This window comes from Choristoneura fumiferana, chromosome Z, assembly GCF_025370935.1.
Source record: "Choristoneura fumiferana chromosome Z, NRCan_CFum_1, whole genome shotgun sequence".
In the NCBI taxonomy this organism is placed as follows: domain Eukaryota; kingdom Metazoa; phylum Arthropoda; class Insecta; order Lepidoptera; family Tortricidae; genus Choristoneura; species Choristoneura fumiferana.
The window spans coordinates 15760979-15774112 of NC_133472.1; the positions used below are offsets into that span (position 1 = coordinate 15760979).

The window sequence follows — 13134 nt, forward strand, 5'->3', positions numbered from 1 at the left end:
TTAAGTAGGTATATAGAGCATTATTTGAGGGATTTAGTATAGTACTTATTGCTCGAAGCTTGTACGGTGCTCTTCTCAAATATAAACTAAAACTACAAAGTTAAATAAGAAAACAAAACGAGCATAAATGAAAGAATATCCCGCTCAATTTTACTTTTTTCTTAGTTTTTTTTTTTTTTACTTTTTAATTAAGCAAGAAGCATTATACCAACCTAATAAAAAAATACTGTGTTGACCTTTAGCATTAAAAGTATGTCAATAATGAATTAATTATAATAAGGACAAATTAAAGAACAAAAACACGAGGTAAAATTAAAAAAAACATAGTGAATTATATGACAGTGAAATATTTCCGAAATGTTACAATTTTCCCACTCTTTTAATAAAGTATGCAACCTCGTTGTACGAAAGCCGCTGCTCTTGTTTTTTTTTTAATAAATTCGTACCGTCTACTGCCTATCTCTTAAAGTTGAATCAAATATTTGTCAAATTGAATGAATTTGAAAGTAATCTATTTATATTCATGTTTCGTAATAAAATCATATTTAAAGGTTTATTTTTATACTGGATACTTTTTTGTTCCATATTCAAAACCTGTCTACTTACCGGAGACTTTTGATCGTTGTCTGGCATTATTAAGTGACTTTTTAAAGATATAATGGCGACTGTATGAATCATTTTCGAGAAAAAGTTTTAAATATGATTATGTAAGTAGGTGCTATATTTATTTCTTAACAGTCGAATTATATTTTAAAGTTTTTGATATTTTTTGTCTTCTAAATATATGTGGTTTTGTTTTAACCTTTAATTTAAATGATAAATATTCTCGCTACTCAGGTGAAAAGTTGTATGTGTCACACGAGACTAAAGTTTTTTTTGCATCTCGTGTGTTTGAAATCCCTCGCTGATCTCATGATTCTAACCTAGAATCACTCGCTATCGCTCGTGATTCAATTGTAGAATCCTTCGCTTACTCGGGATTCAAAATCAACACTCGCACCAAAAAACGACTTTGCTCTCTTGTTGCACAAATAACTATTTTTCACTTTTGAATAAATGGTAACCATAGTAATTGTTTTTGATGACTGGCTTTTAAACCGCTATAACTTAAAAAGTTGCTTAGGTGACTAGACACGTTCTTTCCGTGGACCCTTCATATATATCCGTGCAAAATTACGGATTTCTAGCATTGATAGTCTCCGAGAAAAGCCGCGGACTGACGGACAGACAGACAGACAGACATGGCGAAACTATAAGGGTTCCGTTTTAACCATTTTGGCTCCGGAACCCTAAAAAGTTCTGGCCCATAAACTATCTCTATGCCAAAAATCACATCGATCCGTCGCTACCTTTCGACGTGAAAGACGGATAAACTAAACATACAAACACAAAAACACACACTTTTGCATTTATAATATTACTAGCTTTTGCCCTTCGCCCTTTTTAGGCTTCGCCCGCGTGGAATTCGGTTATCGCGCGCTATTCCCTCGGGAACTGCATTTTTTCGGGATAAAAAGTAGCCTATGTTACTCTCTGGCCCATAAACTATCTCTGTGCCAAAAATAACGTCGATCCGTCGATCCGTTTCGACGTGAAATAAAGACAAACATGCAAACACACACACACTTTCGCATTTATAATTTTAAGCATGGAAGTATAGATTTTATAGTTGACAGAATCAAAATTATTGCAAATTAGCTAAACAGTTTTGCAAATTACTTAGTCTGTGCTATAGTATAGTACAATCAAGGGCAAAGATATCGACACGGCCAAAGTTACAAAAATATGTATACACGACTTTATGCACTTAACATAAGGCCGTGTATACATATTTTTGCAACTTTGGCCGTGTCGGTATCTTTGCCCTAGACTGTACAGTCGCCATCAGACAACTCGGAGTGGCCAAGGAGTTCAAAAATATAGGCACATGCACTTTATTATTAAGGTATTCGAGTTCATGTTTCGATATCTTTGATCACCTTGGGCGCTCCGAAATATCTGATGGCGACTGTACCTACAACTCTCTCAAAGGAATAAGTCTAACTACCAAACCAATGAACCTGTACCTATTTAGAATTTTGTCGAAACTTTCAACATGCTGTTAACGGATGCTATTTCGAAAACCGCCCATATGTCTGTGATAACCATAAACACTGGTTCCGCTTCAAAAACAAGGTTTAATTTTTTTTTAAAGAAAATACTTATACAATTTTTTACCGATTGTACCAGCATTGTCATCAAACCTAAATACTTACCCCCTTATTCATAAAACTTAACAAGCCTATGTTAACTAACAAATGCTTTGTCCCTTTCTAACAAATACAAATGTCGAAGTGACAGATAAGGACAAACGAATTTTAGCGGCATTTTAACTAAAATAGGTTTGATTGTCGTTTATGAATAAGGGGGTTATAATACATAGGTGAGTATAACAAAATTCAAGTCAATACGGCCTCTGAAAATTGTAATAAAATAAATAAAATTCGACTTCGAAGGTTTGACCCTAGTATAAAAAATATATACCTACCATAGTTTGGTTTGGTTCGACCAAACTTCTGTCTACTTAAAAAACCTGCCATTAACATTACTGGCTGCGAAAAATGCAATCACAAAAATTCGAACGTTAAAAAGTTCTTCGCGGAAAAAAATTTATATCCGGCACTAAAATCACAATTTATAAGTAGTGGTTAAATCTTAAAACTGTTATTATATTTTCAGGTACATTTGTTTAAAAATTGTATTATTTTGAATATATTAGTTGCTGTAGAATTATCACTAAAATAAAAATAAAATAAAAAGTTCTCAGTTTGACTTTATTGATTAAACTTCCCGGGCGACGTTGCAACAGCGCATGCTCGAAAAGCGCTCGAAAATTCGCGACTACGGCAGCAGGAGGTGAGCATTTCTAAATCTTGTTGTAATATCTTAATATTTTCTAAAATTGCTTGTGTATAAACACAAGTACATTTTTGACAATATAACTTATTTTCTGATGTAAGTAAAATATTGTATGTAACTTCATTGGTTCTTGGCTAAACCTTAGTGCACATTGATTTTGCCGGTATAGATTTTGAAATTGCGCAATTCAATATTGTTAACTACGTATCCGCTGAAAATAGTGTATTCGATATTTCTTAATTATTTATACTAAAATACCTACCTTCCGTTTAATATCGGGATGCTTAGGATTAGGACGTGCGTAGAAAAGTATAAGTAGGTAAGTCTGCCACCATTACTGAATTACACACGTATAAGTAAATATGAAATATCTTTATCTGCTTATTGTTAAGACGTTTTCTTCTGGTGACATTACTATTCACCATCACTTATTCGGTTAAATATAATCTCGCGATAATTTTACAGAAGATAATTGCATTTTTGAGATTTCTTTAGTTTAGGTATATTTTTTCTGTACCGAACTTCACTTTGACGTCACCATGTGAAATGCGGAAATTTGAATTTGTTATTATTTAGTATTAAGACTACCTTAACTATACTTTAATTCAGAGAATTTAGCAAAAATGATAACTTATATTTGCATTCAATATTCAAGCGGGGCGTGTAAAGCACAAGTGTCTCCGCGTCGTTATACGTGTGGCTTGCGATTATTCTATTTTGAATCATACGGTCTCAAATGCATCTACTTACGCTTTTAGCTCAGATCACATCCACTAAATTTAGACAATGCACCAGACTTTGCAGTGGCAACCTAAGTTGTAACGTTATTTAATTGATATCTATTCAAAAACAATCAATCAAAGCAATTTGGCACTTGCGCAGTTACCTTATTTAAAAGTAACGTGTACCTAATCAAGTAATCTTTTACGCTAACAATATAACGTTAGATAACTTTCAATTTGATACATAATTATTATACCAGCTGTAACTACTTTCGTTAACATTCATTCATACATACAATATTTACCAAACTAAGCTCTCTATATTCATTAAACATCGTCTTTAGGTCCCTGATTGATATCGAGCTGTTGAGTGCTTAAAAAATAATATGGGTAAGGAGAAGACTCATATTAACATAGTGGTGATCGGCCACGTCGACTCCGGCAAGTCAACCACCACCGGACACCTCATTTATAAATGCGGTGGCATTGATAAACGTACTATTGAGAAATTCGAAAAGGAGGCCCAAGAAATGGGCAAGGGATCCTTCAAGTATGCTTGGGTACGTTATTTTTAGCCTGTCAAAGGCAGCTTAATTTTATTTATTTGCATAAATAAGGATGTCTAAATTACTATGCACCTACTTATCAAACTTTACCTACGTGACTGAAAAATAATATTATTGACTTTTAATGAATGAATTGCTTGCCTATTATAGGTGTTAGACAAGTTAAAAGCAGAGCGTGAGCGTGGTATCACGATCGATATCGCGCTGTGGAAATTTGAGACTGCAAAGTACTATGTGACGATCATTGATGCACCTGGGCACAGAGACTTCATCAAAAATATGATTACGGGAACCTCTCAGGTAATATACAAAAACACCAATGTGTACCTACGGATAACTCATTCAGTCATTCTCGTATTTTAATGAGAAACGAAACATTTGCAGGCGGATTGTGCGGTTTTGATAGTAGCGGCTGGCACGGGCGAGTTCGAGGCAGGTATCAGCAAGAACGGGCAGACGCGAGAGCACGCACTCTTGGCTTTCACTCTTGGAGTTAAGCAGCTGGTTGTTGGCGTAAACAAGATGGATTCCACTGAGCCACCTTACCAGGAGGCTCGTTATGAGGAAATTAAGAAAGAGGTTTCCTCTTACATCAAGAAAATTGGTTAGTGTAAAGAAAGATACCTACCACATAATACGATATGGTAACGTTGTATTAGGTTTATTTACTTAATACCTAATGGACCTTAACTTGTTTATTTTTAAGCCTTTTTGTGCAACAGTACAATTTAACTAAATAGGTACTTACTTAACTTATTGTATAAAAGAAATATCCTTTCGAGGATAGCGAGTATTGCGGAAATCATTCACTGGTACAAAAATAGCACACTCAATGTCGATTGTCGACAATGCCGTTACATTCACTTTAACCTCGATTTGAAATGGTATATTTTAACCGTAATTAATTAATTACAGCGAATTTCGACCTATCGCTTTTCGTCACATTACCTAACCTAAGTTTAATGAATTATTTATAGAATATTTAGGCATGTTTGCATTGTTTGATAAATTTATCATTGTAATGGGGAGACTTGTTTGTGCGGCAGGCTACAACCCGGCGACCGTGGCGTTCGTGCCGATCTCAGGCTGGCACGGCGACAACATGCTCGAGCCGTCCGACAAAATGCCCTGGTTCAAGGGGTGGACCATTGATCGCAAGGAGGGCAAAGTAGAGGGAAAGTCTCTTATCGAGGTATGTTCTTTGCTCTCTAACATTCCTGACATCAAAATAAAATCTAATACGACAAAGCACAAAAATATGCGACTCAATTTGATTCGTAAGAATCAGATTGGCTACTACGAAACTCGCAAATCGAAGTTCGTATCGCACCGTCCCTTTCGCTCGCGTATTTAATGACGTAAGCGTCGGCGGGACGGCAACATACGATGTTCGAGTTTTGCACTTCATGGTATAGGGCCAGGGAGTGAAATTTGAGTGCGGAATACGGAGTTTGTTTTGTATGCCTACCTACAGACGGACGGAAGAACGGACAACAAAGGGATCCTATAAGGGCGGTTTTAGACTAGCATTTATTTCTGCGCGTATACGGTCGTTTTAGGGTTTCCGTAGTCAACTAGGAACCCTTACATTTCACCATGTCTATCCGTCTGTCTGTCTGTCCGCGGCTAATCTCAGAGACCGTTTTAGTCCATTCAGGATAACATTGGACTCTAGAAAGTCACAGAAGAGGTTCTAAACATTTTTTGTGAAGTACCTACTTAGCTAGTAGGTAATAATGATGATGATGATGATGATGATGAATAAAAGAAGTAATAAGATGAAGTCATAATTTTGTTTACTTTGTAAGTGATAGGTGTACGTAACGTACCTACATAATAACACAACATTAATACGTAATTTGCTACATAATATTAAATCGATTTAAAACATTTTTATTTAACATAAGTAATTTAAACTTCTCCTTGCTATATTAAGGCTGTATATTGTTAAGCTTATGGATTTTTAACTTTTATATTTTTAGTTTAATTTCTAGTCACAGGCTCGCGACGTCGAAGTTCCCAAGGCGATCCCATAGAGCTTATGGGAACGGAAGCAATACCATGCCCTCGGTACCGCTCTGCTTTCAGAGCATGACATGAGTGCGTGTGAGCTAACTTTGGGGCGTCAGACGTGAGGCTTGCCTTCGGAATCCAAAAGCTTAATAGTTACTTGACCTGAAATGTAAATTTCAGATTTTTTATTTTCTATTTATTTTTTATTTATGACGGTGGAAGCAGTCTGCACTTTCACTGAACGTAGATAATAGTTAGTGTTTAGTTTTGTAACTAAAGGACCCTATATTAGTATTATTATCCCTGTATTAGTATTATTATTTTTATGTTTTATTTTATTTTATTGTATTCTGTAGTTTTTAAGAAAAAAATATTTTTTCGATACACATAAAAATACATAATAGCAATAACATAATCATATACTTACAAAAATAAAAACAAGAAGTTTTTAAGTATTTTGAAAAAATTACTTTCTGCCAAGTTTCTTGCGGCGGCGCATTCTTCTTGGCAATGATGGTCTTTCCGAAAGCGCTGGTTGGTACCTATTTACTGAATAAATGATTTGAGATTAGATTTTGATTCGAAATTTAGAAAATTACTCGATTTTTTCGTAATCTTCTTGGGCGTGTCCGATACGCTCTTTGCCGGTTTTTGGCATACGCTATTACACGCGTGGATTAAGCCGAATGCCGCCTATTCCTGCCTGTGAACGATCGAAGATTAGGTATCTGAGTAGGTCTCTCGTCACTCATTGTTTATTCGTCTTGTTCACTGTGTCCCTATGTTCCTAAGTCCAATTCTGTAACTTGTCTCATTCTTAATAAGTCTTATTCATTTTTCTTATTCGTTCGTTATTCTTTTTATAACAATCAATCAATCAATTCAATCAAGTCAATTTTTTTTTTATGTTGGTATCAAAAATACACGCTGTATATATGCGTCGACTTGAGAATCTCCTCCGCAAATTATTTAAATAGGAGAAAATAAACTTTAAATTAAATAAAACCATTTTACATAAAAACCTAGCATTATGACAAGCGGACATTGTACGAAAAGGGTTTGTAGAACATAAGTAGTGGACAATATAGGAAACATACATTGTGGGTAACCTACTATAAATATTATAAATGTGAAAGTTTGTAAGTGAGTGAGTGAGTGAGTGAGTATGTTTGTTACTTCTTCACGCTGAAACGGCTGGACGGATTTGGATGAAATTTGGCGAAAAGTTAGTTTATAACCTGGATTAAAACATAGAATACTTTTTATCCCAATATTCCCACGGCATAGGGATAAAATCTCGAAATAACTACCGCTGGGCTTAGAGTTATAAAATTTGGTGTGTAGGTAATTGGGCATCTGGAATAACTCATAGACTACTTTTGGATCCGATATTCCCACGGGATACCTAGGGATAAAATGTTGAAATAACAACCGCTAGGCTTAGAGCCATGAAATTTAGTATGTAGGTAGCTGGACCTCTGGAATAACACATCGGCTACTTTTTATCCCGATATTCCCACGGGATAGGGGTAAAATCTTGAAATAATAACCGCTGGGCTTACGAGTCATTAAATTTGGTATGTACGTAGCTGGATGTCCAGAAAAACACATAGACGACTTTTTGACCCGATATTCCCACGGGATACCTAGGGATAAAATGTCGAAATAATAACCGCTGAGCTTAGAGCCATGAAATTTGGTATGTAGATAGCTGGACCTCTGGAATAACACATCGGCTACTTTTATCCCGATATTCCCACGGTATAGGGATCAAATCTCGAAATAATAACCGCTGGGCTTAAGAGTCATGAAATTTGGTATATAGGTAGCCGGACGTCTGGAATAACACATTCGGTACTTTTTATCCCAATATTCCCACGGGAGTTTTGTAACTAAGAGACCCCATACATCCCTGTATTATTATTATTATTATTATGTTGTAATTTTAGCTTTAAATGTAGTTTTTATGTATTTTATTATAATTATATTTTGAAAAAATTACTGTAATTAAAGCCTGGTAGTTTAAAAAATTACGTGTAAAAGTGCCCATTGCGGCCTATTTACTGAATAAATTATTGAATTTGAATTTAGATAGTGAAATTTTTTGAAATAGCACTCTTGAATTTTGTACAGTTATTCACAACACAACCTCAATAAAGACCACGGTGTAAATTTGGAAATTTCCAGGAGAATCTTGTAAAATCCTGAAAATTTCAATTGCAACTACCCGACCGAATGGTTTACGCGTGCGAAGCTGCGGGTAAAAGCTAGTTAGACATATAAGCGGACAATATAGGAAGCCGGCTATTTTTGGAAGTGGACATAATAAGAAGCGAACATTTTAGCAAAGATTCGACAACCTTAAAAGAAATATTTTAAGTTGTCCTAATTTCTATGTATGGAAGGGACCCCTGCAATTGTTTGCAAATCAGAGTCAAAATTAAACGAATGTGAATAAGCTTAAACTTTTTATTAATGCTCTGGTACTGTCTGGGGGGTACAATCATCGCAACACGATGAAAAAAGGAATAAATTACTGTGCCCCGCCCGAGCATCCTTCGTAAAAACTACGTAAGCTAGTAAGTAATTCTTTGTATGGCAGGCTCTGGACGCTATCCAGCCGCCGTCGCGGCCCACGGAGAAGCCGCTGCGGCTGCCGCTGCAGGATGTGTACAAGATCGGTGGCATCGGCACAGTGCCTGTCGGCCGCGTCGAGACGGTATCCTCAAACCCGGTAAGACTGACCACTGACTTCCTATGTATTTCTTATGATATCGTACCGACCTTTTATCTCATTTGTTTTTAGTTTAATTCTGTATTCGTCACTCATTCACACTTCACAGCTGATATTCCGGAACTTGGAACGCGCTGTTTGTCGCTAAATCAAGTACCAGTATAGGTAGTCATTCACGATGACGCGTGCCGTGGTTCTTATTACAATATCATTAATGTCTAATTTTGACAAAATCACGCGTCTTCGAGGATGGCACTCGGTATACGAGTAAGTATTTATAAATTAGTAGACAAGAGTTACGGAGAGGTACTTGTTTATAGGCATGGTGGTGGTGTTCGCGCCTGCGGCCATTACTACGGAGGTGAAGTCGGTGGAGATGCACCACGAGGCGCTGCAGGAGGCTGTGCCCGGCGATAACGTTGGCTTCAACGTCAAGGTATACTTGCCCTAACATTTTCAATAAAAATAACGTTATTTATCGTGCCCGAATTAGTTGAACAATAGAATGTCGGATTTTATGGTGTCTGTCAATCGTACTCGCATTAATTATCTAGTTCCTAAAAGATAACGTCTCTGAAACGTTTCTAGCGATTTTATTGCAAAGCGTATACCTACCCCGAGGGTAGTCTTATTTAAACGTGGAATAGTAGATTGATAACCAAGGGTGGAAAGTGACCCATTTCACCTGGTAGACGGAGAGCGGACTGCAAAGTTTCGTACCTACTTGATACCGCGATTAAACGCACAATGGTTTCCCATAAAACTGATGCTGAGTCCGAATTTGATAGTCAGCCACGGCAGAACTTGCCGATAGTACCAAAAAATAGTCACTTCCGGTGCGAAAAAGGGGCGTCATTTAACCCATCTGATACTGAAATAATAGTCATGGCATCAGTTAGGAATTTACTGGTAGATACAGAAAAGCGAAATACGTCAGTATTTTTTTGCCGGAAGTGCTCGGCAGACGCTTTCAAAGGTGACCACCAAACCCCTAAATATACCCATCTGATACCAGCATGAAACCAATTCCAGTCGGTAGGTATGAACCTTCATTTCCGATATATATAAGTCTGCCAAAGCTGTTTCTGCCGAAACACCTTGACATACGAGATTATGTGAGCAACCCACGGAATAGAAAAAACTAGTGGAAATTTCAAGCAGCCGCTTCGCGTTTGCTACTAGTATGCGAGTTCCACAAGTTATAGGTCACCGGGTCAGTTCGCCAGAAATGCTTCCGAGTGATGGTTGTGAGAGCTAAGAAGAAAAAAACTTAAAACTAAGAGAAATATGCCTTTCTGTGCCATTTTAGAATGTAAAAACGATGTCCGAACCAAAAATATCACCCAAGGTGGCATTTCATATCATCGGCAAGGAGTATTTCATTTTAATGTAATAATTTTATAATAATGTCATATGGAAGGATATATTCCTCCCACATCTTATATCGGTTACCGTAGTCAGGTTTTAACTCCAAACCTCCTACAAATAATTTGTCGATCCCTGAAAATAGTATTTTATTATCTTCATTCACAACACGCTTCTAAATCGCGTAATATATCTTGGCAGCCGTTTAGATTCACTTGAACTCTAATTTCAGTAAACTACGGAGAAATTGGAACACTTTCCTTAATTTCTATGAAACAGAAGTACATAGATCGAACAATTTTTTGATATTTTATGGATTTTGAGTGTTGAAAGGTAATGTAATCTTAATCATTGCAAATATTCATGCATTTTGTGTATGACCAAAATTAGGATGTGGTTGACATTATCCCATGGCCTTATTAGAGTTTAACTGCGCGGGAGCTATTCTTCCCATGGCCCGGTAAATTGTCTTGTCGTGTCATAAAAACTCGCGTAAGTAATAAAACTGTTTTTGTGTTCAACCTAGAGCGAATTCATGTACCTAGCTGTAAAATCTCCTTTTAAAGACTTTCCCTGAAGAATAAGAGGTGGGAGGAATATATATCCTTCGCCTGATCAAGAATATAATAAGACAAAATCGAGTATGACAGTTAATTACTTAGACAGGCGATGGATAACTGTAACCCACTTTTTTATTTCTGGTTTAAGGGAACATCTCCGACTTTCGTAAATACATTTTTTACAAGGCGTTAAATACGGTTGTAACAGTATATAAAGTACGTATGAAGACACGCTAGTTCTAAGGGCCTGGTAAAGGGTAAGTAGCTAACTTAAACTGCAACAGTCGGGACCCATTTGAATTGTGACTGAGGTTGAACGCCGAACGCAGAAGTTTGACCTTTATTACTTATTTATAAATTCCCTCTCTTTCTTTCACATTTCACGAATGTCTTCCCTCTTTCTTAACCTAACCACAGACCTAACTAAAGAAAGAGATGGAATATGTTCGTGACGTAATAAAGATCAAATTTCTTGTTTCAAACGGATGTTCGGGGTTCAACCTCCAGTGTTGTATATAAGCTCCTTGGTCGACGTACGTCTAGATAAGATAGCCATGCCGAAACGTGAAAAAAAAGTTTCATTTACGAAAAAAGATAGTTCAACTGTAACAAAACGTGTAGACAAATAATCTGGCATAATCGTAAAACTAAAATCACAGAATCTCGTAGTTCAGCATAGCATCGAAAACGTGATTAAAGAAAAATAATCCAACAAACATAAAACGCATCTCACATCGGGAGTAATCAATTATCCGAGGCTATGATTAAATACTTTCCAACCTAGAGATGAAAAAATTACGCATGAACGAACAGGAGAGATAAAAAAAAAATCTTACCATAAGGTTATGAAAACAGGATGATTGATTTGCAGTCACTGATTGACTGTATGACCAGGCATAACTTTTACAGACTAGCCCGATTCTCATAATTCTTTTTATTGAATAGGGTATACCTTGAAGTTGGTATTATTAAAATTTCAAAAAAATACCCCAAGGGTGGAAAAAAACCTACGAACACAAAAAAGTCAGGAATACGGTATTTGACAACTCCTGATTTCCTATTTATAAAATATAGATATACAGATAGGTTGTAGCGAATAGAAAATTAAATCAGTGAAAATTGGATTATAGTGATTTTTTAAAAATCTATATACCTGTCTCTTTCTCAAACGCTTTTCTCTATGCAGCAATTGTATGGCTACTGGCGTGTGACGTCACATGCCAGTATGTCTTTCTGTCTAATCTTGAAATTCAAACCTTTATAACTTTGTTATTTATTTAATCGTATGGCATTTTATAATATAGGCATACCTAAAAATACCTAATAACGTATATAACTTTGTTATTTGTAAAGGTAGCTTAAAAAAAAATCTATTCGATAAGAGGCATTGTGTAGATTTAATTTATAAAACATATACAAATAGTCAAATACCGTATTGTAGCTGCGATATATAAAAATGGAAACTCTCCTAAGTGTGTCCTGCACTGAGCTACGCATACCTACGCGTCATTTAATTTTGACTGATATTTATTTAGCAAGTTTAGTGAGCTCACGTCCAATTTTCGCATTTTTGATTATGAACAGCTCTAAATTAGGTACCATGCGTGTGTTATGAAGTGGTGCAGGAGCAATGCAAAATTTAACCCTTTAGTGGGTAACGGCAAGATATTTGCCGTCATACGACTCAGATATTTATTTTTTTCTCAATGAACGTGTTGTTAGTTAATATAACTTTTGTTCGCATAAGAGAACATACTCGTACCAATTTACGAAAAAAAGAATAGCAGATAAACGTTATTCCAACCCATGTTAAATGATGATTCTTAGGCCTGAACTTAGATTTTTAACTATTCCTTACAATTGAACAAAATGTTTGTAAATAAAATTTTGTTTGCTGGATTTATCCGATAGTCACAATTCTCTACTTCAGAGACAAGATTGGCGATATAAAGTGTAAAGAAAAAAAATCTGTTATTGATAGTTTTAAAAATAGAAGACGGCAATATATTTGCCACTATCCGTTAAGTGTCTGTTTATTATAAGGAAAGGGGGTTAGGCTACAATTGTTATTGATTTATATATGAGCAATAGCTTAATTCAATACTTTAAATTTGCCTTTTACCTTTATTGCTGAATTAGCCGTGTTAGTTAGAAATGACAACGGAAGTAAAAAATGTTTTTAATTTATTTATTTTAGATACGTCGTGCACCCGTAGTTCCCCCGGCAAACTGACATGACGGTCTTGTCACTAATGCCCTTGGCTGATAGCGGCAAA

The 13134-nt window shown here is 36.0% G+C and overlaps 1 pseudogene; it reads left to right on the forward strand.

The window, feature by feature from the left end:
• Positions 1-2746: 2746 nt before the first annotated feature.
• Positions 2747-9399, forward strand: LOC141429294 (elongation factor 1-alpha-like; annotated as a pseudogene).
• Positions 9400-13134: the final 3735 nt, after the last annotated feature.